At 41.1% G+C, this 27348-nt stretch overlaps 1 protein-coding gene across 4 annotated transcripts in view; it reads left to right on the forward strand.

Annotated features, from left to right (window-relative positions):
- ATXN1 (ataxin 1) overlaps positions 1 to 27348 on the forward strand; it is a 396177-nt gene that overhangs the window by 133854 nt on the left and 234975 nt on the right. For 2 of the 4 annotated variants that reach the window (XM_082848800.1, XM_082848801.1), the window contains one exon: positions 17563 to 17691. The gene's annotated coding sequence lies outside the window, so the exon portion shown is untranslated. Of the gene's footprint in view, positions 1 to 17562; positions 18846 to 22358; positions 22934 to 27348 lie in introns of those variants that run through there. The other 2 variants (XR_014326542.1, XR_014326543.1) reach the window with 2 other exon arrangements.

Consider the following 27348-nt stretch of genomic DNA (forward strand, 5'->3'; position numbering starts at 1 on the left):
GGGGCTGGGGAGGAGAGGAGTGGGAAAGGGCTGAGATGCTCTCAGGCAGGAAAAGAGCCAGATAAAAGAACAGTAACAGAGAAGGACTAACCCCAGGCCTGCCTTTAGGGGGCGCCTGGCTCCATGGCCTGAGGCCAGAAGCTTTGAGAAACCGGTAAGAATGAGGCTCTTGAGTTCCCAGGGATTCTGGCCCTTAGCAGACGTGGCTGGATCAACCCGGGGCTGCATTTAGCTGCACTTGGGAACCACTGTGTCCTTTCCGAGGATAGTTTAGCCTTTAGGATAGCAATGTGCCAGCTACTTTATATTCATTGACTCATAATTGTTATAATATTATAACCTGTAATAATAATTCCTATTTTATACGTGAGTAACTGAGGCTGAGTTACAGAGTTTTTGCCCCCGGTCAGAATGGCGTATGAACCCCGCCTGCGATTTCAATGGAATTCCATCTTTACGGCAGGCCTGCACATGAAAGAAAATAAGCTTTTACAAATAGGGGAGTTACCTTATCCTGTCTCCCAATTCAGAAGGCTGGCTGCTAGCTGATGCTGGAATTTAAAGGCAAGTAAAGCTTTTGATCCCTCAATTTAAAAGAGAAAAGGTTTAAACGAATATTTTTTAGGAGGCAAAACAATGAATGACGTATATTCCTATTGAAACAATACGATGCCTCTCTGGTGTTACCGTCCACAGCTTGGGGTGGAAAAGGCGAGGAACAGAGCAGAAACCCCTGGGGCCTAAGGGGAGGCACCTTAGGGGACGAGAGGGGACGGATCCTGTGACAGACTTTACCTACTTTACGATTTGAGTCTGGACAGCTCTGTTTCACCTTCCTCTGGGATCAGAAAAATAGATGCTGGGGCACGTGCTCTGCTGCTTATGCTTAGCTCACCAGGGATAGCTTAGCATGGGGGTGATATTCATTCCCTTGGCATGAATTTTGAAAACTTCAAGATTTACGATTTGAGAACCCTCCCTCTGAAATGCATGAGAATTTTCTCATAGAAACAGATTCTGCTTGCCAAATAGATTCCACTTGCAAAAAATCTTCTAGTTACATTTCTCCTCTGAGTTATTGAAACAAATAGATTTTAAGTGTCTAGCTGGCTCAGGGATTGCATCCTGTTAGAAGGTCACAATGGAAAAAAGATGGGTGTTACCAATGTTCCTGGAAGAATAAACTTGAAGCCCCCTGGGGAAACTCCAGGTTCCACGTCTCATCCAGTATCCTGCAGGCTCATTTTTTTCTCACTCTTGGTATAGTATCAATGCTAGCACTGAGTAATTTACTCCAGGTGTCTCATTAGAGTGAAGACATTAAGAATTTAATCTTTAATTTTAGCGTTTTGATGGGGATTTTCCTTTTCCTGTGTGTGTGACTACCTGTAATAATTTCAGGAACAAGCCCGGCTTTGTTATGCTTCCTTCATCTTACCTCACCTGGCCTAGATAACATGCATTCCCAGTTGTATTGAGAGTTTGCAGTGAGGCAGCTAAGCAACAGGCCCTAACAGCTGGGTCATTTTCTAAGAATCAAAGGACATGAGTTGGGTTTCCAGGTCTGGCTTTGGCCTGGTTGGTGAGAGCCGACATTTAACCTGTCTCAGCCTGTGCGCTTGGGGCTGATGAACATGGCTTTGCCTGATTCATAACTTAGAGGCGATTAAACTTGTATTCTGAGGCCTTTTCTTTGACTCATTTATTCAAACAAACATTTATCATTGGATGAATGGTGACTTTGACTTAAAAACACTATACAGACATAAAACACTGGCAGCTTGTAGATAGCAGGTTTTTTCTCTGCTCTCCTAAAGGAATTTCATCACCAAATCCTCGTGCATCTTGAACCTCAAGAAGAATAATCCTTGCCTTTGTTGGAGTTTTAAATTTAGACTAATCAGACGATCGTGAAGCGTTCTGTTCAAAGCATTCCATTTAGGCTACCCACTTATTATACTCTGCTCTTAAGAAGAGATGAATGTGATTAGCGTCGAACATTCAGTTGGTGTTTTTGCATATCTAATACCAGGGAGAAATTTTCAAAAAGTTGTGCCTGCTGTTTAATATTATTCTATAGTCAACTTTTAATTATCTCTGCTGATGGAATGTAATCAGTGATGTGGATACTCCAAAATCATTTCCTTTGGCTTTGGGAAGCGTTGTATGCATGAAGCTTTTATTTACCTTCCATAATGGTTTTGCTCAACTAGTATTAAAATGATGCCAGGGCTTCCCTGGTGGCGCAGTGGTTGAGAGTCCGCCTGCCGATGCAGGGGACACGGGTTCGTGCCCCGGTCCGGGAAGATCCCACATGCTGCGGAACGGCTGGGCCCGTGAGCCATGGCCGCTGAGCCTGCGCGTCTGGAGCCTGTGCTCCGCAAGGGGAGAGGCCACAACAGTGAGAGGCCCGCGTACCGCAAAAAAAAAAAAAAAGATGCCAGATTCTTTGCATACACAACTCATCAAAGGAAGGAAGGAGGGAATGGTCCAAAAGTATACTGGGGGTTAGGGAAAGGTTAACTGGAATTTTCACATTTGTAATAGATAATACACAGAATGAATCAACCCAAAGTTACTCATCTTGATTATTAGATAGAAAATAATGGCCAATAATTCACTACAGTTGCCTAAAGAAAAACACAATAAACCACTTACAAGATTTCCATGCACGTATATTGCTGTTCCCACTTCTATATTTTGAAATTTTCTAAAAGTGAATCCGCTGAAGTCCACTCCAGTAACCACTACAGCAGTAAACACTGTCGGTTTAGTGATCTCCAGAATGTGGTCTGCAGATCACAGTGCTCCAAGGAGGCCTTCTGGGGAAACAGGAGGGCTGGTCTCCTGACCTATTAATGTTTCTAAATAATGTCCCTGTTACTTGTATTAGCTGTTACCGTTTATTGTTAAAAATCCCTCTCTCCTTCCTATTTGTTCAGGTTAAGCTTATTTTTATGGGCAGCAGTTATAGAAGGAAATTTGGGGAAGGTTTATCTTCTGCCTAGAAGCGTTTTAGATTTCGAAACTCTTCTCAGCCTAAAAATATATTTCTGCCTCAGCCTGCTCTAGAACCCCTCCCCTCCTACCATTTTTAGACCTCTCTGTTTGGTCCATTCACCTGAGAGACTGGTGAGATTGCGTAGCTCACGCCTTGGAAGTCAAGGATGGCTGGCTTTCCAGGGTGAGCTAAGGGGCGATCCCTAAGTGTGGAGATACTGATGCCTAGGAAAAGATAACCATCTCTGGCTACACACTTTGGTGTGGGGCCTGTCCTTGGTAAGTTGGTAGGAAAGTCTCTGGCCCCACTGACCTGGCCTGTGGGTCAGTGGGGTCTGATTGACATCATTGGGCTTCAGCAAGTTGGAAGCTACATTTAATCTCTACTACTGGCTTCCCTGCCTGCCACCTGCTCATATCTTCACCTAACCCACGCCCTTGCAGGTGACCCCATAGGACAGCTGTTCAGATGTTCCCCAATGCCTCGTTTCCCCAGCTGGACACCAAGCATGGGAGAGCCTTGGGAGGGGCTAGGCATGGCTCTTTGGCGAAGGCCAGTTTCTAGGTTCACAGCTTGCCAGCCAGTCTACACTGCAAATAAATGTCAGCCTGCAGCCACCACGTGCCCTTGAGCAGAAGCTGACCTCAGCACATTTGTGAAACAGATTCTGTCACTGGGTCCCAGGTGGCCCTTTCTCCTGCCACCCCCATCTCCATCTCTGCTGACCTTCCCATCATTTCCACATCAGGAAGCCAGCGTCCTCATGTTGTCCTCACTTGTTCCCCTATTATGACCTCTTCTGTAAGAAAGCAGAGGAAAACTAGTGTCTGAATGTCTGCTATGAGTGGGCCACATACTTTTATGTACATAATTGAACTTCAACTTTGCACCAACCTTCTGAGACAGGTGTTTGTCTCATTTCACAGCTGATGAACTTGAGACTCAAGCCAATAAATAACTTCCCCAAAGTTACAGAGCTGGAAAGTGGTAAAGCTCAGCTTTAATTCAAAACCTGTTCTCTTTGCATATATGTTTGTGTGTGTGTTTCTTTTTTTGGATGTCTGGATATTCCACTTCCAAGATAGCATATTATTCTGAAATTTAAAGAGAGAGAGAGAGGGAATCTTTAAACCAAAGGAAAGACTCTAATTATGGAATTTCAGGTATCCATGACTTTTTGGAGGGCTTTGATTTGAAAGCCACACCCCCTGGCAACCAGCCCCTGCAAGGTGTGACAAGCTGTGTAACATGCATCAAAGCGTCGTTCGTAATTGACTGCTGCTTTTAGTTAATCCTAGACTGCTCCCTTGCTTCTATTTCCAGCACAATTTAGGACTCAACGGTTTCTCTTTGCTGTCCCCTGGCCAGGGACGTGTGCTTTCCTGGTTTTCTAACAAAACTTTAACCCGTGTTGGGAGCAAAATAGTTTACTTCCAGCCACCTCTCTCAAAATGAATCTGGCAACACTGCATTTAGGAATATGCTTTACCTACATTGAAAATAGCTTTATGTTGCTTATCTGGGGGCGCACAGTGACCTTGAACATGAGAGACATTCTTCCCCAAGAAATGTTTTCCTGCCCTGCTGCCTTGATTGTAGCCAACAGAAGGGGCGGTCCACACATGCCAGCAGGGTTAAGGGGCTTGGGTGAGCACATCTGTTTTCTACTGTGGAGACACTCACCGCTGACGAAGTTCCCTTACAAAGCCCAAAGGAATTTTCCTCCCACCGGAGGTGTTTATAACCTCTAATTTGCTTGCCATGGCTCTTGTAGAAACGAGTAGGAGCTCAAACCACTGGCACGCTGCCACGGAGCCACTGTGGGCTGGTGTCCCAGAGCGTGGCACTCCCCTGTGGGTGCTGGGATGCAGATGGGGAGGAGGAAGGATTGGGGTTGGAGCAGCAGCCCCTGGGTCCCAGCTTCCACCCTGCTCCCTGGAGGTGTGCGCCCGGGCCAAGGGGACAGCCAATCAGGGAGCGGGAAGGGACCGCGTGGCGCAGTAAGTGGAGGAGAGGGGATGAACTCGTGGGCGGGTGGTCCAGCGTCAGAACAGGTCTTTTGCAAGATCTTACACTAAAAGATTAGCTTTTTAATTTTTTTTTGCAGTACGCGGGCCTCTCACTGTTGTGGCCTCTCCCATTGCGGGGCACAGGCTCCGGACGCGCAGGCTCAGCGGCCATGGCTCAGGGGCCCAGCCGCTCCGCGGCATGTGGGATCTTCCCGGACCGGGGCACGAACCCGTGTCCCCTGCATCAGCAGGCGGATCCTCAACCACTGCGCCACCAGGGAAGCCCCAAAGCTTAGCTTTTTTGTTCTCCCTGCCTGCCAGTGAAGAACATACCCCTGGCGGAAGATTTGCCCTCATATCTGTTTTGCCTCGGGAAAGCGCTGCCCTTTGTGCTGCTGTAGTGTTTGAAGAGACCTCCACCTGGTGCTTTGAGCATGACCTCATTCCCCATAGGAATTTAAAGGGCCGGGGGGGGGGGGGGGGGGAGGGGGAGGGGGAGGACTAATTAGTCCCTCCTTAAGCACTTACAACGAAGTACAACAATTCTCCTGAACAGATCATCTAGTCGCTGAATAGAAAGCCAGACACACTTTTAACATAACCTCGGAATACAACGTCATTTTAAATAAAAGCTTTTTGTAGTTGTGGCAGATGATTATGTTTTAATAGGATCTTTACGTATCCGTGTTACAAAGGGATCCTGTAAAATGGGATGATCTTAGTACCTTCTTTTTTTAGATTTTTTTTTTTGATGTGGTCCATTTTGAAATTCTCTATTCAGTGTGTTAACAATATTGCTTCTGTTTTATGTTTTGGTTTGTTGGCCACGAGGCACGTAGGATCTTAGCTCCCCACCAGGGATGGAGCCCACACCCCCTGCATTGGAAGGTGAAGTCTTAACCACTGGACCGCCAGGGAAGTCCCTGATATTAGTGTTTTTGCCAATCTTGAAAGCTGTCTCATAATCTGGAATTTCACCTGAGGTTACAGACACATTTTTTTTTTTCCTCATCCTATTTGTGGACATCCAGCACCAGATACCAAATATCAAAATTTTGTTCACCATATGCTCTTAGTAGAAAGTCAATGGGAGCGGAAGGAAGGAAAGGCTGATCAAGAAGGAAAGGCTGTTCTCTTAACACTGCCTGACTAGATTCCAGCTCTCTGGCCGGAACAGAGAGGGTATGACCGGTATGATTAAAGTAAGGCCCCTTGGGGGCTTCCCTGGTAGCACAGTGGTTGAGAGTCCGCCTGCTGATGCACGGGACACGGGTTTGTGCCCCGGTCCGGGAGGATCCCACATGCCGCGGGGAGGCTGGGCCCGTGATCCATGGCCACTGGGCCTGCGCATCCGGAGCCTGTGCTCCGCAACGGGAGAGGCCACAACAGGGAGAGGTCCGCGCACCGCAAAAAAAAAAAAAAAAAAAAAAATAAGGCCCCTTGGCCCTGCTTAATTAAAGCAGTGTGGGAGTCTAATAAGAAGCATAATACCTTACTGATAGACACCAAAAAATCTCAAATAGGTGACTTAAGGCATTAATACCATTTGCTTGTTTGTTTGACTTTTTATCACATCTAGATGTTCAGAGACACCCATTGTATAGGTGAAGGTGCCCAACTCTACCTTCTTCCCTCACTGTCTGCTTTTCACAGATCTGTCTGCTTGTCGGGGTTAGCCAGTAAGAAAGAGACCAGAATGGAGAAGGGATGCGAGAACATGGTCAAGATAATTTAAAATTCGGAGAGTGGTTACTACCAATAATAAATGGCTGTGGGGAAGAAAGTTGAAACTGTTGACAACAGTATTGGGTGAAGCTGACCAGGTTTCACAGACTGTTGCCCTGGTCTCTGTTCCTATTAGTCAAAGAAGGCAGACTAGTTATAGTTACTCTCCCAGATAACTTCAGGGTCTGCTATGGTGCTGTCCTGGCGTTGTTACCATTGTACCAGGAAGTGGTTCTGTTCATTGTATTCTTTGCCCCTCTTCATGCCCTTTATTCGCTAAATCTACACTGAGACCCAGCCAGGTCTGTAGATACCTGGGGGAAAGATGTAGAACTGGATGATTTGGACCTCACACTTGCAGTAGAGTAGCCTCCAGCTTTGACCTTGATCTTTTGGGAGGGAAGAAGCCTTTTCCTTAAACCTAAGCCTGGAAAAACCTAATTACAAAGGTTTTTAAAAATTTTTTGCTGTTTTAAAATAAAAGCTCATAAGGCTTTTCTTCATCTACTTCAGTTATTTATCCCTCTGTTTCTCTCTTTTTTTTTTTCTCCCACGTCTTTATTGGAGTCTAAATGCTTTACAATGTTGTGTTAGTTTCCGGTGTACAACAAAGTGAATCAGCTATATGTATACATATATCCCCATATCCCCTTCCTCTTGTATCTCCCTCCCATCCTCCCTATCCCATCCCTCTAAGTGGTCACAAAGCACCGAGCTGATTTCCCTGTGCTATGCAGCAGCTTCCCATTAGCCATCCATTTTACACTTGGTAGTGTATATACATCAATTCTACTCTCTCACTTTATCCCAGCTTCCCCTACCCCCTTCCTGTGCTCTCAAGTCTGTTCTCTACGTCTGTGTCTTTATTCCTGTTCTGCCACTAGGTTCATCAGTACCACTTTTTAAAATTCCATATATATGCGTTAGCATACAGTATTCGTTTTTCTCTTTCTGACTTACTTCACTCTGTATGACAGATTCTAGGTCCATCCACCTCACTACAAATAACCCAATTTCGTTCCTTTTTATGGCTGAGTAATATTCCATTGTATATATGTGCCACATCTTTTTTATCCATTCATCTGTCAATGGACATTTAGGTTGCTTCCATGTCCTGGCTATTATAAATAGTGCTGCAGTGAACATTGTGGTACATGTCTCATTTTGAATTACGGTTTTCTCAGGGTATATGCCCAGTAGTGGGGTTGCTGGGTCATATGGTAGTTCTAGTTTTAGTTTTTTAAGGAACCTCCGTACTGTTCTCCACAGTGGCTGTATCAATTTACATTCCCACCAGCAGTGCAAGAGGCTTCCCTTTTCTCCACACCCTCTCCAGCATTTATTGTTTGTAGATTTTTTGATGATGGCCCTGCTGACCGGTGTGAGGTGATACCTCATTGTAGTTTTGATTTGCATTTCTCTAATGATTAATGATGTTGAGCATCTTTTCAGCTGAGCATCTTTTCATGCATTTGTTGGCCATCTGTATATCTTCTTTGGAGAAATGTCTGTTTAGGTCTTCTGCCCATTTTTGGATTGGGTTGTTTGTTTTTGTGATATTGAGCTGCATGAGCTGCTTGTATATTTTGAGATTAATCCTTTGTCAGTTGCAGCATTTGCAAATATTTTCTCCCATTCTGAGGGTTGTCTTTTCGTCTTATTTATGGTTTCCTTTGCTGTGTAAAAGCTTTGCAGTTTCATTAGGTCCCATTTGTTTATTTTTGTTTTTATTTCCCTTACTCTAGGAGGTGGGTCAAAAAGGATCTTGCTGTGATTTATGCTATAGAGTGTTCTGCCTGTGTTTTCCTCTAAGGGTTTTATAGTATCCGGTCTTAAATTTAGGTCTTTAATCCGTTTTGAGTTTATTTTTGTATATGCTGTTAGGGTGTGTTCTAATTGCATTCTTTTGAATGTAGCTGTCCATTTTTCCCAGCACCACTTATTGAAGAGGCTGTCTTTTCTCCATTGTATATTCTTGCCTTCTTTGTCAAAGATAAGGTGACTATATGCGTGCACGGGTTTATTTCTGGGCTTTCTATCTTGTTCCATTGATCTGTATTTCTGTTTTTGTGCCAGTACCATACTGTCTTGATTACTGTAGTTTTGTAGTGTAGTCTGAAGTCGTGGAGCCTGATTCCTCCAGCTGTTTTTCTTTCCCAAGATTGCTTTTGCTATTTGGGGTCTTTTGTGTTTCTATAGAAATTGTAAAATTTCTTTTTCTAGTTCTGTGAAAAATGCCATTGGTTATTTGATAGGGATTGCACTGAACCTGTAGATTGCTTTCGGTAGTATAGTAATTTTCACAATATTGATTCTTCCAATCCAGAAGCATGGTATATCTCTTTATCTGTTTATGTTATCTTTGTTTTCTTTCATCAGTGTTTTATAATTTTCTGAATACAGGTCCTCTGTTTCTCTCTTAATATTGAAGGAAATTAAAGAATTATCTCAATTTGCCATACTTTTGTGTAGTTTAAGTTTGTACATGACTTCCTGTTCCAAGTGGGCAGTTTTGGTCCCTGGGACCCTTAGTATTCTAGATCATTGTTTGACACCTTTGGTAGCCACGTTGCTTAAGAATTGAATGATTGGGAAATAAAGCCAAGTGGAGCCTTCAAATCATTTATCCTCAGTCTAGTCTAAGTGGCTAGTTAATGCCCCATTTGAAGGTGGAAAAATAAACATATCTTAGGAAGTAGTTCTCATTTGCTACATTTAGTGAGGAACAAAATATAAACTCACCAGTGTGAGAGAGAGGTATACGATGTTTATTTCTTTATGAACATTCATAACTTGGGCCAATAAAATAAGAGCACCAGCTTTAGATCACATAGCTCTCCTTGATTTTAAAATGTTTTCACAGTTTAAAAAATGATAGGGTGTACTACTGGTAGGAGTGTAGATTGGCATAGCCATTTTGGAAAACAATATGGCAGCATTGTGTAAGAGTGAATATTCATATACCATGACCCAATCAATCCATTCCTAGGCAGTACCCCAGAGAAACTTTGCTTATGTGTATTGTTTCTACTGGAAACAGCATTGTTTCTAGTAAAATAATTAAATATAATGAACGCTAGAAACTAAAAATTTTAAAAATCCATTAGTAGAACACTGAAAAATTCACACAAGGGATATTATACAGCAGTGAAAATGGACGATCCACAGCTGCTACCAACAGCATAGTTAAATCTTAGAAGCAACATTGTGTGCAAAAAAACTAACCACAGAAGTCTATATATAATAAGATAGAATTATTTATAAAGTTTAGAATCAAGCAAAATTAAATGATATATTTTACGGTATGATACAAAGTTCAGGACTGTGGTTACCTCTGGAGAAGAGGTGGGGGAGAGCTTAGGGAAGTAGCAGATAGGTATATGCATCGTTATTGGTAATGTCTTAAATGAGATGGTACGTTTATGGGTTTTCATTTTATTGCTGTGCGTCATAGATTATATACATGTTGTGTGCATCCTTTTGTAGATTTCAAATTTTGCATCATGCAAAAATTTTTTTTGGATTAAAAAATTTTTTCTAGCTTTATTGAGGTACATTCAGCTCTATGGAAGTTTAGGGTGTACAGCATAATGATTTGACTTTACATGTATTGTGAAATTATTACCACAATGTTTAGTTAACATTCATCATCTTGTATACATACAAAAAAGAAAAAGAAAGAATTAATTTTTCCTTGTGATGAAAACTCTTAGGATTTACTCTCTTAATAACTTTCATCTGTATCATATAGTCATCAAGTATAGTTATCATGTTGTACATTATTACATTTGTAAAATACAAATATTTTAATGTGATAGCATAAACCAGAATTTCCCCTTGTTGTTCCCATATTCTACCTATTTCCTATCATAGTCCCTTTTTTTAAAGTAATTTTATTTAATTAATTAATTAATTTATTTTCTGGCTGTGTTGGGTCTTCATTGCTGTGCACGGGCTTTCTCTAGTTGTGCTGAGCAAATGCTACTCTTTGTTGTGGTGCACGGGCTTCTCACTGTGGTAGCTTCTCTTGTTGTGGAGCCTGGGCTTTTCACGTGCGGGCTTCAGTAGTTGTGGAGTGCGGGTTCAGAAGTTTTGGCTCGCGGTCTCTAAAGCGCAGGTTCAGTAGTTGTAGTGCACGGGCTTAGTTGCTCTGCGGCATGTGGGATCTTCCTGGAACAGGGCTCTAACCCGTGTCCCCTGCATTGGCAGGTGGATTCTTAACCAGTGCACCACCAGGGAAGTCCCTATAGTCCCTTTTCATAGTCTCCAGTGTCTTGACATTACACATGAGTGTTTAAAAGATGTGGCATGACAGGGAAATCCTTGGGGTCCTTTGGGTGGCTGAGGATATAGGGTGAAGCTGACAGTATCCCCGAAGTGGGATGAGATAGGAGACACAGAAGCCCTCTACTCCTGTTCCTACGGAACGCCTAGAGAATCTTGGGTCATGGAGAAAAGAGAGCCCATTAAATAAGGCTTGGCGTGACCTTCTGGAAACTCCATATTTATTGTCCCAATGGTGATGAATAGTTCCGAATGTGGACAATCAGCTTGGATAGCTTATCAGGAGAAACTTGTTCTTCTGCTGCCCACTGTTCTTTTCTGAGCAGAACGTGGCCTTGAGTGAGGAGGGATTTGGCATGTGTATAATGATGTCATAGGTGATGCAGCCAGGCAAATTATCACAGAGGCTTAATCTTGAAAAATTAAAAGGCTATATGTGAGAGATTGGTCCATGTGGGAATAAGAATGACAATGAAAGTGGAAAACATATGCCAGGACTGGTGTGGTGCTCCTCTGGGTACCAAAGTTCTCTCCTGCTCAGATGCATCATCACTAAAGTGCTGGCCAGTCTTGGAAGGCGAGGGCAGACGTCTCCAGGGGGTCTTCAGCTTACTCTTGAGCAACTGCATAGAGTAATGTGTGGCATGCCCGTGTGGTGGAGGTTGAATCTTCCTCTGGATTTCCATTGAAGGAGTGTGTGGAATCAATACCCAACTGCACGTTTGTCCTGAGAACACCCAGAGGCCTCTGTGTGGCTTGGTATTTTTCAGACTAATTCTCCAAGAGGAAAATGTGCAGAATGTCTGTTTTCTAAAATAGTTTTAGCATCTTTTATGCAATGCTGATGCATCTGGAAGTGAAAATGCTAAGAGTTTCATTTCACTAAAAATGGATTTTTTTTCTTTAACCTTTAACTTTAGATCACAAGCAGTGACATTTTCACCATAGTCTTAAGGGTATCAAAATGTGTGTGTTCGTTGACACGTTGAACCAGTCTTTACTGAGAATATTAATGTGCAAAGGAATGTGCAGTTTGTTATGAAAAATGCAGAGACCTGGTAATGACTCTTAGGATCTCACAGTGTAGAGAGGGAAATGGGTCATTCATTACATGACAGAACAAATAACAGTATATGTGGAAGCATGTCACAGAGGACGTGACATCTGAGCTGAATCTTAAAGGAAGAGTAACATTTGAATTGGTAAGAAGGGCATTCCCTGTTGAGGGACCAGCATAAATAAAGAGGAATTTTGCCTTGTAAATTTCTAAGATTTCACCAGATTTTATGACACAAACACAAGTATCATGATAATGAAATTAATAGGAAATTCAGAGAAATATTATCTAAGTAAATTAAAACTTTTTTTTTTTTTTTGCTAAATTTGTTTGTCCTACCTTTTCATCTTAATTATGTTGCAAAGCACAATAGATTTGCATTATGTTAAACTGGTTAATAGTTGTGTCCAATGAATAGAATTATCATTCAGTTTAAAAGTAGTTTAGTATCCTACTGGTAAAACAGTTAAGAATTTAGCATTTAAGTAAATTTAGATAATTTAGAGTTTAGATAAATTTAGACAAATTAGAAGTTTGGGGTTAACAGATACACACTACTATATATAAAATAGATAAACAACAAGGACCTACTGTATAGCCCAGGGAACTATATTTAATATCTTGTAATAACCTATAATGGAAAAGAATCTGAAAAAGAGTATATATGTATACACACACACATATATGTATACGTATAGATGAATCACTTTTCTGTATACCTGAAACTAACACAACATTGTAAATCCATTATACTTCAATTAAAAAAAGAAGTTAGCATTTTTATATTTCCACTTCGTAACTCTATTACTTCTCAGAAAATGGTCAAGCCCCAATTAGAAATCTAACTTGCTTTGGGTTTTGTCATTTATCACAGAGATAAAGATGAATTGAGAATAGAAATCTCAAAATGCAATAATGATAGTACTTTATATTTCAGTAGCACACAGTATATATAAAATAGTTCAGTATTTGTTATTTAAATTCAGCAAGTGTGCAACAGAAAGAGCAATATAAGACTAAATTACGTTTGCTTTGCAGAATAAACTATTGCCAGTATATTCTGCTCAGCTGTGTATTGGTAGCATTTGTAAACAGTTCATTCTTACATTATTTTTCCTAAAAAACCTGTTGCAGAATTATTTTGCTTCTTTCCCCCTCTTTGCAGAGTCTGTTAAACTTTAGCAATTCTAAATCAGAATAGCATCTAATAGACAACACGTGGAATGTGTTGGCTGTTAAACGTTTTTATGGCGTATTCATTAGACAGATACGTAATATTTATAAAGTCTGTCCAGTAGTTAAAAGACATGGATGAATATGTATCCCTATCTTGTTTTTTTAGCAAAAGAAATAATTCACAGTAAGCGTTTCTAATTATTTCAGCTAAACGTTTATAGCGTTTGAATGACAATATTTGTTGTTTCTATCGTTTAGATTTTATAGATAATTTTTGGACAGAAATGCTTCTTTCGTGTTGAAGTGTCTGTGCCTTTACACATACATTGCAGATTATTGAAACAATAATTTGCCCTTCAGCTGTAGTGAATAAAACTCTCCTTTATCCTTAGTTTGCTGAGGACCTCTCTGATCACCTTTCTGTGGCCTTACAGAGATGCTAATGCTAATTAATGTTTTAATAGGAAAAAATGTTGGCAAATAAAACTCTTAAATTTGAAGCATGAATTATAAATTCACCTTGGTTGCCCTAATGATAATGTTTATAGAGTGCTTCCAGTATGCTGAACTCTGTACTAAATATTTTACTTACGGAAACTTCCCTGGCGGTCCAGTGGTTAAGACTCGGCGCTTCCACTGCAGGGGGCACGGGTTTGATCCCTGGTTGGGGAACTAAGATCTCACATGCCGTGCAGCCAAAAAAAAAAAAATTATTTTTTTACTTATATATATGTAATATATATACTTATATATATTATTATATGTATGATAATATATATACTTATATATTATTTGAATATAAATATTTTACATATATATGCTTATATATTATTATATGCCTATGGTAATATATATACATATATATTATTTAATATTCCCAACTACTGTGTGAGGTGGGTGTTATTATGCCCATTTTACAGATGAATTTGTAACCATTATGCCTCACAACATTTAATAATAATTTAAAAATACTATATTAATAATATATTGATATTTTAAATATGCAACTCTGGAGCTTTACACATATTTCATATATCTATAAACTTTCTTTTGTTCATTCAACAAATATTTATTTACTGACTATTTATGTGCCAGGCTGCTATGCTAAACTCTGGGGAGAGTGGGATGAGGCAGTACCCACCCCCACTTGCCTTTAAGGGACCTAGCAATGTACTGGGATAGATGAACTTGGCCTAAGACACAAGTACAAGAAAATATGATAATTGCTTTAATAGGAGTAGGTACAGGGTATTGTAGGAAAATGGGAGAAGGGGACCTCAGCTCCCCAGAAGGTTTAAGAGAGGTTTTCACAGACAATCACCCCTAGCTCTGAAACTTGAACAGTGAGTCTGAGTTTGAAAAGATGATCAGAGAGAAAAGTGCAGAGGGAAAAGAATAGACCAGGGTGTGGGCAGAAGCCGGAGCCAGGCAGGCTTGGTCAGGCAGCTGCAGGGATTCAGAGGGGCTGAGTGTCAAGTGCAGCTGGAGGAGGGCCATCGTGGCTGAGGTCAGATCACAAGGAGGCTGGCCTGCTGTTCTAAGGAGGGCGGACCTTGTGCTCTGTGTGTTGAAAAGCCATCAGCAGATTGATTCAACAAACACTCATTAAATTATGATAAGGGATGTCCTTCTCCCCCCCTCCCTCCTCTCTTCATTTATTCATTCAACAGATTTTTAGTGAGTGCCTATAACATGCCTAGCATTGTGTTGAACAATGAGGATAAAAGCATGAGCAAGAATTTGACACAGTTCTGCCTTCCTGGAACTTACTAATTAGTGGGGGAAACAAGCATTCATCGTGAATTTAGCAAAAAAAAAAAGTAAAATTACAAAGGTGACCAGTGTAACAAGGAAGAGAGTGATTCTGTAAAAGCATGTAGTAGGGGGTAGTGACCTGGCCGAGGAGATCAGGAAAGGCTCCCTTGAGGAGAAGAGGACTGAGCTGAAGGAGGAAAGAGTACAAGGTCATTTGATGAAGAAGATGGGTGATTCGGGGAGACGTCTCAGCAAGGAGGAGATCATGTGCAAAGGGTCTGAGGCCTAGAAGAGCTAGGTACTTTTCAGGAATGAAAAGTAAGGCAGAAGAGCTGCATGCAGGCTGGAAAAGAATGCAAGGGCTGGATCACACTGGGCCCTGGGAGCCATGGTCAGAATCCAAGCTCTGTGGAAAGCCGCTGCAGTGCTTTGGGCAGGTGCTGAGAATGGGCTGTAGGAGAAGGGGCTGTAGGGTGGCAGGGAAGGAAGCAGGGAGACTAAATGGGAGGGCAGCCTGGAGCGGAGGTGGTGGTCGGGAGAGAAGGGGAAGGGTGTGTGCTGGTGGCAGACTCAGTGACTGGATGGTTGGGAATGGGGCATAGCTTGGAAAGGACAATGTCAGGGTGATGTCGGTGCCATTGCTGAGCTAGGGAAACACAGGAGGGGGCAGAACCCCCTCTGCTTGGATTCCCAGAAAACCTCAGGAGAGGCGGAGAAAGACATCAAAAGGAATTGAGATTGGAGGTTGGCCTTGAAGAATGAGTAGGCATTTTCTGGTTGGCAAGGAGGGGAAAGGCATGCTAATCAGAGGGAGTGGCAGGCTCAGAGGCACAGAGGCGTAACCAGAATAGTGCAAACAAATAATGGCATCCGCACACAGGTACAAAAGGGAAGTTAATATGTGACCCATAAATAACTGTTGATTTCTTGATACGCTCATGTCTATTTTGTGCGCAGTCATCCTAAGACCTATAGTAGGTAGAGTTTGTAAATAGGTTAAAATGTTTAAGTGTTTTTTTTTATTCCATGGACATAATATATAGAAATTCCTCTCTTTACTTCCATATTTTAAAGTAAGGATTCACATATGGCTCTTGATTTTATTATCTGCTTTCTTTCTAATGAAATTTAGCCATTTGGGTAGGACTTCGACTTTAGGTATTTCCTTAGTGTTTTGGCATCTGGATTTGGGATTAATCGACATTTTAAATTTACTGAAATAACTATAAATTGACTCCTGATGGACATATGATCATGTTGATTTCAGTTTAGCTTGGAAACTAAAATCAAAGGACAATCAAATTCAAAAAGAGTTAGTAATGCTAAGATGTAGGTGACATATTGACTCTGGGGAGAAATAAGGTGACATTGAATTAATATTTAACTTTTTTATAATAAGTACAAGAGTGCTGATAATCAGATCAATTTTGGAGACGTGATAAAGCACTGAAATTATGACCATAGATTGTGTGAAAGATAGTGGCTTAAATACTGCCTTTAACATCTGCTAGTCCTACAAATGCCCAGTTTTCTTGTCAATAAGAGAGATAATAATGATTACTAGCTACCTCACAGGGTGCGGTGGAGTGGAGTATTGTATGTAAAGCATTCGCACAGTGCCAGGAACATAGTCAGTGTTCAATAAATGTCCGTGATGACTTTGAGTATCAGTGATACTATGCTTCACCTGAGTCATCAACAGAGGGGCACGTACAGTTTCTAAAGTGAAAGTCAAGGGCTTCCCTGGTGGCGCAGTGGTTGAGAATCTGCCTGCTAATGCAGGGGACACGGGTTCGAGCCCTGGTCTGGGAAGATCCCACATGCCGCGGAGCAAGTAGGCCCGTGAGCCACAACTACTGAGCCTGCACGTCTGGAGCCTGTGCTCCACAACAAGAGAGGCCGTGATAGTGAGAGGCCCGCACACCGCGATGAAGAGTGGCCCCCGCTTGCCGCAACTGGAGAAAGCCCTCGCACAGAAACGAAGACCCAACACAGCCCAAAATAAATAAATTAATTAATAAAATTAAAAAAAATATAAAGTGAAAGTCAGGCTGTTATGGTAAATACATGTACCGAACTTGCTTACCTTTGTGGCTAGAAAGAATCTTAGAAAGCATCAGATTCAGTAATGTTTCTGACATTTTCTGGGGAAGAACTAACTGTTTTTCATTTCTCAGAAGTTTTGGGATCAATTAGAGAAAGAGAGGAAGGAATAGGGTTATTTTGATGGTGTTATTCCTGAGGTCAGGAGATGGGCTGGGAAGCAACCCCCTGGCAGGCAGAGCCCTCTCGTCCTCAGAGGTGAGGACCTGCTGTGTGTCTGCATGCTGAGTTTTTGGTATTCTGAATTGTCTCGCGTGTGTTATCTCTGTGTGTGTGTGGTGTGTGTGTGTGTGTGTGTGTGTGTGTGTGTGTGTGTGTGTGTGTACATGTGTGAGAGAAAGAGAGAGAGAGATTATGCAAATATGTTTTTCTTCTCTGAGAATTCAGCTAATGTGAATGAAGACCACAGAAAACTGCCTAACTCAGTGGGAATATTGTTTTTGTAATTACAGGTCTAGGCTTTTTGTATTGAGTTTCTCTACTGTCTCCCCTTCTGCTCACGCAAACTCTGTGTGAAAAGATCTGCTGGGAAGGAGCTGACTGCTTATGATTCTCCATTGTGATGAAAGCACATGGTACAGGTAAATATCTCTGAAATCTTTAACCGAAAATAACTATCATTTGATTGTAAAATCTCTAAGATAGTGGTGGGGATGTTTACATGCCTATTCACACACACACACGCACACGCACGGACAGCATAAACATACGTCTGTAGATTCACGTGTCTTCCATCTGTTTATTCTCTCCAACTCTATAAAAATGGAACCCTTGCTTTTTTGTGGGAAAGAAATTAACTTCTATTCATTTTGAGCTCACTGACTTGGATGATGACAAGGCATTAATAAGAAAGGGATAACTCTGATCATTGTGTTTATAAATTCAGCTAGAGAGACTACCATCAGATGGTAGTGGTGAACAGTGCAACATATGCTATCACCTAACCTTTTTCTTCCTCTCAGCAATGCAATAATGAACATCTTTTCATTACAAGTTATTTATCTACAAATGTATAGCATACCACTGAATACATATCCTAAAATACATTTAATTGATCTTCTCTAGTTGGACATTTAAGATGTTTCTAATTTTTTTTTTTTTTTTTTTTGCTTTTATGCTACCAAGAATGTTCTTACGGCTTCATGTTAGTTGCCATTATTAATGGTTTCCTTGGGATACTTCCTTAGCAGTAAATTGCTAAATTTAAGAGTTTTCAAGTTTTAAGACTCTTGCTACTTGTTGCCAAATTACTTTCCCATAAAGTCAGACCAGTTTATATTTCCAGAGGCGCAGTATATGAGAGACCTACTTGCATATAGTTTTGCCAGTGCTGAGAATTTTGAAAACAAAAAGAGTCTTTGCCAGTTGATTCTGAGAAATGGTGCCTCTATGTGTCCCTTTTTTGGGGGTGGTGGTTGTGAGGGAGGGGGCATTTATTTGTAAATAATACTATTTTGAAGAACCTTTCTTCTGTAGACAGTAGCATGCTTGAAACTTACCAATAGTTAACATTTGAGAAATAATACTAAACCAAGAAGCATGGAAGGGTCCTAGACAACCATGAGATCACATACTTTTTCAATGGAAAACATAATTTTTTATTATTTAATAAGAATGGAAAGGTATTTAATAAAAAGCAGCCATCATTAAACATGGATTTGAAGTTAATATACATGTATGTGTGTGTATATATATATGTACGTATGCAGGTGTGTGTATATATATATGTACGTATACAGGTGTGGGTATATATGTGTGTGTATGTATACACATACATATGTGTGTATGTATAACACTATATACACATAGGTGTGTCTGTATACATACACATATACCCATCGAACATTGGGAGTAGGATGAAATATAATTATGGTCGTACCGTATGATTCAGGGGCTGTGGATCACAGTCGATAAGACGACAGGTTCCAGACTGCCTCGGCTCAAACTCCAGCTCTGCTCTTTTCTTGAAGTATGACCTTGGGCAAGTTACTATACAGCTCAAAGTCTAAGTTTATAAAATTTAGATAATACTAGTACCCATCTCATAGGGTGTTTTTACAAGGAACTATATGTGAGATCATTTAAAAGTCCTATTCCAAAAGAGTATTTAATGCTATGAGAAGATGGTCTCGATCAAAGTAAAAAAAGCAAAGTATGACACTAACCATGGTACAATCCCATTCTTGTAAAACTGTTTTTTCCCTTCTTCCTCCTTTGTTTCATCCTCCTCTGGGATCCAAAAAAGGTATAATATATTTCTGAATGGCTTTTATTAGAATTAATGGAGTAATCCCAGTTCTGGAGAAACTGGCTGACTGAAGTCTGCAAGTCAGAGACCCATTCACCACAGAGCTATGAAGTCAAAACTGTCTATGACACTGACCAGTGGGTCCCTTGGAGCAGCCCTTATGTGAGAACAGAGCCTCATCCCCACCCCCGGCTGCCTGACTCCTGAGATACAGCAAGGACCTTGGATAAGGCCAGCTTCCTGGCCCCTTGGAGCTGCACTGAATCTCTAACGGTCCAGCTCCACACATGAGCTGCCCTGCTAGGCTCATCTTGTTCTCCCATTACTAAATAAGCTTCCTTTCACAAGGGCGAGTCCCTCAACCCTTGAACCACATCATAAGGTTGCAATGTAGCGGGAGAAAGAGTCAGAGCGTGATTTGGCATCAAGGAGACAAACCCACGGCGACTTGTCTGGCTTCAGCTAATGCTTTTCACCGGAGACTCTGCAAGTCTTGTGTATGTACATTTGTTTTGGCCCAAATTTCCAGTCTAATTTGAACAGCTCTGTACTTTTCAGTAAAAAAGGAACATCTGAATTCCCAATTAAGACAGTTTAGCTTAAGAATTCCTCTTTAGTGGACCATAAATTATTCTCCTCGTAATGATTACGAGGACGCATAAGAAAATGAAACTTGTGTTTATGCACGTACATATGTTATTTCAACAAGATTAATAAGTTCACAAAGGGAGAGAGGACAATGAATGTGTCAGCAAATATAGGTTAGCAAAAGAGTGCGTCGTGTTCTGCCAGTCTCCTGCGAGCTGAGGTAGAAAGGCCGAGCGTCTCCATAGTAAGGGCGGTGATAACAGCGCCATATGGGATGTTTGGTATTTGGATAGCACTTTGATTCCTCCCCAACTACAGAATCAATAGGGACTCAAACAGAGAGGAAGAAAGGATTCTCTAGCTGTGCATGCCGGTGTGCAGAAATGTAGACACGTTGATTAGTAGGGGCTTACCAGGATGAAATTTCTTTAGGGAGGCAGAAGAGTGGGGAATATTTAACCACATTTCACAGAACTTTTGGGTTGTCTCCATAACCAGACCATTGTTGCAATCATGTGGGAAAGTTCTCTGCAAGACCAGGCCAAATCATTCTTGAGAACTCAATTCAGAGAGTCCCATAGGACCTTTGGGGTGCCTTCAGGCTTTGCCAGGACAGAGTGAGAGCACAGATTTTGAATTGGAAGAAACCGAGCTGATGTCTGTAAATTCTGATCTCATTTAGTCATTCATCCCTCATTTATTCATTCAGAAAATACGTCTTTGGGGGCTACGATGTACTCACACAGTTCTAAACACTGGAGGTACGGGATGGGACAAGGTGGACAAGGGCCTGCCCTGACGGAGCTTTCATTTCTCAGGCAGATACCGTCAGCAGCATCAGAACCTGGTTTGGGTGAACAGGGGAGATGATCTGGACCATTCTAAAAGGAGGTCTAGAGTGCGTCTGAAATGAGAGAGTGGAGAAACCAGTGGAGAAAAAGACCTGTTGATCCGGAAGGTGCAGGCAGAAAGAACTAGAGGAGAGGGGCTAGCAGTGAGGTTGTGGTCACAGAAGGCAGGACCAGACTGGGACGTGAGGAAGGTGCCGAGAGAAGACAAGTGTGAAACTTGTCTTGGATGCACGATTGTCGGAGCCCATAAAAATCATGCAGCCCCTGATATCTCAATTTAGGTGATAGAAATAAAGCTTGCTATCGATAATCTGTCTGTTAACAAATTGTGAAATGGGGGTTTTATTCTATGACTGTATAAACATGTGAGACAAGAGAGTGGATGGCTCATGGTATATAGGGTGGTACTTTCTTTTTTCAACCACACCCAAAAGAAGAACTGAGGTGGTGGCTTCACCAGAACACGTTGACCTTACTCTAACTTTGACTCATGACATCCCTATTCTCACCTTATCCACCATCCTTCACGTTAGAGAGCGAGATTAGTTCTATGATCAATTTTCCCTTCTGTGGGCAACCACAGTTAACTTTATTTAGTTAACTTTAAACAGATTTAACTTCTGGATCGAAATAGTCTCTCCAGTTGTCACCTCTTGGCCTCTTTAGTATTTTGGTACCCTTCCACTCCGCTTGTTTGTGGGATTGTGGTTCTTCTTACCTTCCTCCCTCCACTCCTGGTTGCTTTTAGTGGTCTCTTAAATCATAAAATCCGCTTAGAGATTTATTTTATCTCCTTTGACCTTCAACATGGGTTTGGTAAAGGCTACATTTTTGGCTTTGGCTTTACTATCATTGAGGGACCCTTTTCTTCTGTATTATTGCTCCCTAGTCAACTGCTTTATTCTGGGGCTCAAACTTCTACCATATATTTTACTCAAATACTTTTCCTTTCTTTGAGAAGCCCAGTTCGTTTAGTTTAGTTGCCCATCCCACTCCCAACCCATTCCACCCAAGCCCCCAACACACACACTGGGATTTGCAATGTACATTTCCAAGGTTAAGAAAACCCTACTGGTATTCATTAAATCTTTAAAATAGAGATCTTCTCCAAAATCATCTTTTAGCATAAATATGTTCTTCTCTTTTCCACTCTAGTTCCTTCAGTCTGAAGGTAGTCTGCATAACTCATAGCTAGTTTGGGGGAAGGTATTATTTTGAGACACTTTAATGATGTTTTTCATGGCAAAATGAAAAACGTAGAGACAAAGACTCCAGGGTACATAGTGTTTTATATGTAGGCATAGCTTTTCAAAACTGTTTTGGAGTGTATTCGAGTATCTCAAATAATTTACCAGACTTCTGTATAAACCATTTTATTCTTTGAAAAATCTTATAAATAATATAATTTACTGTGTCAGTGTGCAAACATTCCCATAGTTCTCTTACCTTTCATGAAATGAGGTAGAATATTTTGTCATCTGACAGTAAAACACATGAGAAAATGGTTGATACCGAAGCCTACTGTTTTATTTATTTATTTTTTCTTTTCCATGTTGGGAAGCATAATGCTGCAGAGATTTCCTCCCTCCTAATACACTAATGCTGCTCTCAGTGTTGGCAAACTGTACTCTTCAAAGTGTGAGTGATGACTAGATGTGTAGAAATATCAAAGTGTCAGTATTCTGTGGTACTTAAAATTACTCTTTTTTTCTCTTAGACTTTATCAAATGAGATGAAGTATTTGAGTATGTTTTCTAAATTCTAGAATATTACCTATTATAGCCGTTGGTGTTACAGTATTTAGAGGTTGAAGGGAACGTGAAGATCATTTAATCCCCTTTTCCCCCAACTCAGGACCCCCTCAGATATCATTAGTGCCTTTCATTTCACTAGGGTTCAGATAGCGAGTCATTGATTGTTCATTGATTATTGAAAGAACCATTATCACTGTAAGATTTAGAAATAGTATATAGAAATTCGTGGGAGTAGTATACTCTTCTGTTTGAGTTATCAAGAAACAAAAGATGCATGCCTCTAGATGCCAAGCAGTATCAAGGATTATGTCTTTAGATTAAATGAGAAGTATATCATTGATACTTATTTAGATTTTCACTAAGTGTTTTGAGTAAAATTTGGGAAGGTCATTTCTATGACTTGGCAATTTACTCTGCCTCCTGTTTTCTCTTTGGAAGTATTCTTTCTTCTGTATCTTTCATTTTTCTTTTCTTGAAAGTGAGGACAACAGGTCACTGTGAAGATTACATACATAATCAACTTTTAGAACATTTCCTGGCCTGGCACATGGTTAAAGCATCTGCTACTACTAATTCTACTTTGTTGTTTCTCCCTGCTACTTCACACTCTGTTTTTTCTGGTAGAGATTTTTCTTGAGTATCAAAAATAAATCAATATAACCAAACAAAACAAGAAATGAAGTACTGATATCATATGCTTTAGAAGCTGGGGCCGTGTTTGGTTCCACTGGTGGAGATGTGACCCTCTGAGTGCGTCCATGGCTGAACCCAAGTTCAAGTGGAACGCCCTGGGTCTGGGGATCGGGGGAGAGCTTTGAACAAGGTACTCACTTTGTGCCTCCAAGTTTTATATCTGTAACATGAGCGGACTACTCTCTGAGGCTTCTTCTGCTTCTGAAAGACATCATCATCTTACGTCCTTGATTTTTTTTTTTTTTTTTTTTTTTTTGCGGTATGCGGGCCTCTCACTGCTGTGGCCTCTTCCGTTGCGGAGCACAGGCTCCGGACGCGCAGGCTCAGCAGCCATGGCTCACGGGCCCAGCCGCTCCGCGGCATGTGGGATCTTCCCGGACCGGGGCACGAACCCGCGTCCCCTGCAATGGCAGGCGGACTCTCAACCCCTGCGCCACCAGGGAAGCCCCATCCTTGATGTTTTAAGGCTTTGAAGTCCCCATAGAAAAGAACCCATGAAAAGTCCCAGCCACCGTTTCTATTCTCTCCATGCATTTGTGTATATGTGTGGAGTGTTTTTTGGTTTGTTTCCTCCTTCATGTTCAGGTGGAGCTAATGACCTGCCCCTCAAGTGATGATGATAAAACAAAACAAAACACTTCTTTCCTGCACCAAGGCAACCCCCTCCAGGTGCTGAAGCTCTTCAGCTAGTATTCACGTGGCACAGAGAGAGCATCACTTCACTTGCCACTGAAATACAGCCATCTCTGGAGTGAAGTTTGGCAGCTGTGTAATAGTCAAGCTGCAGTACTTATACGACAGTTTGGGGAAAGGAGTGAGACAGAAATAGCAGATTCCAAAATAATCCAATTAAAAGAGCTGGGAAGGCAGAGCTGGGCAACAGGAAGGGAGGATGGCATGCCCTGAAGTTGGATTATCTCTGCGGGTTAGACGATGTGGACTTCGGCTCCTGAAGCTCAATGGTGCCCACTGTCCGCAATCTCTTACACACACCAGAGAGGGGGCTTGTCTGATAGCCCATCTGGCTCTAATTTTGTGAGTTTTCTCTCTCTTTTCCCAGTGATCTAATTATCAGGCTGTGTTGGCACATGACTAGGTCTGTCTTTCAGAGCCACCTCCTCCTTTTGCCCCCTGCCTAGGATAATATCATGGTGTCGTATTTATGACATCAGAATATACTACACTGAGAAGTTGTTATGTTAAAGCACCGTTTTTAAATGGCTCAGGCAGGATGCACTTGCAGATAAGAAAGGACAACCCTTCCCCCCCCCAAAAAAAAAGAAAGGACAACCCTACTGTTTAATTCAAAGATCTTGGCAATAACAGTGACTGGGGAGGAAGATTCAAGAAATGTACCTGGTAGACGAATGCAGTTGAATAAAAATGGAGAATTCTTTAAGTTTTCTAGAGTGGAAGTTAGCATTGTGATTAATATTAGAGCAAGATCACGGACGTTGTAGTGGATAAAATTGAAAAATACTAAGCAATGTGCACAACAACAATTTTTTAAAAAAGCACAGACGGAAGAGTTATCAACACAGAAATAGATCATCAGATAATAGGACATCAGATCTCTCAAAAGGGAGATTCCAGGGAATAATGGAAGCAGATACTAAAGGAACCAGGGCATTTCAATTTAACCAGAAAAGAGAGAATTTTAAAAATACATACAGGGAAAATTTAAAAATATATAGTTTCATTTAGAAGCATATAAAATCTTTAGGTGAGGAGCAGAGTTCGTATAGTCTACTATTATAAAATAGAACCAAAATGAATTCAAGGAAAATTAAATTCATGTTGTGGGAAAAAAAAAAGGAGATTTGGTAACAGATTCTGGTTTTGAGTTTCAGTTGTACAATTTATTTGCTTTGTAACCTTGGGGAAATCACTTAAAATCTGAGGGTTTTTTTTTTTCTAAATCTGTAAAATAGAGATAATTATATCTAACAGGGGTGCTGTGAGGATCAAGTGTAGGAATGCATAAAAAGTGTGTGGTGAATTGTAAGGCCCTCCACATACGTTATTTCTGTAAATATGCACCGTTTTTATGGAGAAGTTCTTAGGACAGTGATCGCCTGTGTGTTTGAGGATCACCTAGAGGACCAGTCACATAGAGGAAAAATCTATTGTGAATAATTTTAAAATATACGTGAATTTTTTTTTCAGCTCCTCGTTTTTCTGGCCCGGAAATTCTTCTATGTTTATGGGATTTTTCTAAAAATTTTCCAGCCAGCTCTGTCTGTTAACAGAGTTGTCCACTATCTGTTGAGCTAGAAACCCCATGATTTTAGAGTAAATATTGCTTCTGAGTAAACCTTGAATAACAGATTAAAAAAGAGAATGTTGTCTTGTTTTATTTAATAATCCTCATTTCAGAAGGTTTAGGCAGAAATAGGAGGGGGTCTGTGCGAGGGACAAGAGTCAAATAAGTAAGATGCTAAATGATGAAGACTTTGCAACAGAAAAGGTGAAGCACAGTAAATCTCTGCAAAGTGTGGGCTGGTGTGCTGAAATTCTCTTTATGCAGCAGCCCATCTGTCTCATTAGCTTCTGTGTTTTTTTTTGCAGTACGCGGGCTCTCACTGCTGTGGCCTCTCCCGTTGCAGAGCACAGGCTCTGGACGCGCAGGCTCAGCGGCCATGGCACACGGGCCCAGCCGCTCCGCGGCATGTGGGATCTTCCTGGACCGGGGCACGAACCCGCGTCCCCTGCATCGGCAGGCGGACTCCCAACCATTGCGCCACCAGGGAAGCCCCTAGCTTCTGTGTTTCTTAATCACAGACTCCATGAAGTGTCTACTTGGCTTTTTTTTTTTTTTTTGGTAGTATTTTATCTTAATCTCCTACAAAAGTTAATGAAAGGAAATCAACTGGATTAGATGCTGTTTGTGTGTATTCCCATGCAAGTCGGGGACTGCAACAAGCTCTATTTATAAGTGGATACTAACATGGGGGCCAGTCTGTATGCATATGAGTGTATTTGCATGTTGCACTCATGAATATGTGTGCATTTGTGTGGATATCCACAGATATAGCACATATGTGCATGTGTTGTATGTACCCTCCCATGGAAAAGACACACTGACATTAATCAGAAAGGGTGATATGAAATAGTGAAAGTAGAATTCCTTTCGGCAGCATTTACTGTTAGAATTAAAGTGCTTGATGTAACATTGTGTGTGCAGCAGAGTTTGCTTATTCCTCCTTTAGAACAGTAGTAGGAGTTAAATATTAACAGATTTAAGTGTCAATAAGGGTCTAAAAATACACATTCTCTATTGTGTGCAGGTCTTGCGATACAGACGTGTCTCTGCTTGCTTGGAATTCAAAATGCTTCGGATAAAGAATATTGCAGAGTGAAATTTGTGGCAGAAAATGTGCCCGATTGTTTGTTTGTCATTTCTGAGGGTGTTTGCAGGGCTGAACTATCACATGTAGAAAAGAACAGCTTTGTTTGCAAAATACAGTAGGAGCAGTACAGGAAAATTGAATTAAGTCAAGAAACTTAGGGAGTCCATCTTTGACTGATGATGCTTCTCATTTGCTCTTCATTATTCCCTGTGAAGGAATAAAAACTATGAAATTGGATTTGAAAACTGGATTAAGACAAATGGCCTCTCAGATTTCTTTTTTACCTAAACCGTTTGCAAATTTTCTAGTAAAGCACATAGTCACTATATAAAGGGTCTATGTTTACTACATTAAATCTTCCTAAAAAGTGTGCCCTTGAGGTGTTGGATTTTAGGAATTATAGTTTAGAAGATGGAGAGGCAGAGTGTACCCGCTAACTGTATGACAGTATTTGTCTCTAGATATTTTATATGCCCACTATTTTTATAGAGTGAGCAGTGGAATAAAAAGGGAAACAAAATGCTGTTTTTCTTAAGAAGGTCTTTCCTGCCTGCCTGTCACCCTACGTTTTCTTCTCCAGGTAGAATTTACAGTGTTGCCATTTGACCCATCACTGTACAGGTTTCCCTGCTATCCGAAAGTAGAGTGTTCCTGTGAAACCTTTCGTAAGCCGAAATGGCTTAAAGTGAAGAAGCAATGACCTTAGGACACATCTTGCTAACGGCTGCACAAAACAAATGGAGATAAAGCCCAG

The sequence above is a fragment of the Leucopleurus acutus genome (genome assembly GCF_964270905.1).
Source record: "Leucopleurus acutus genome assembly, chromosome: 10".
NCBI classification, from domain to species: Eukaryota; Metazoa; Chordata; class Mammalia; order Artiodactyla; family Delphinidae; genus Leucopleurus; species Leucopleurus acutus.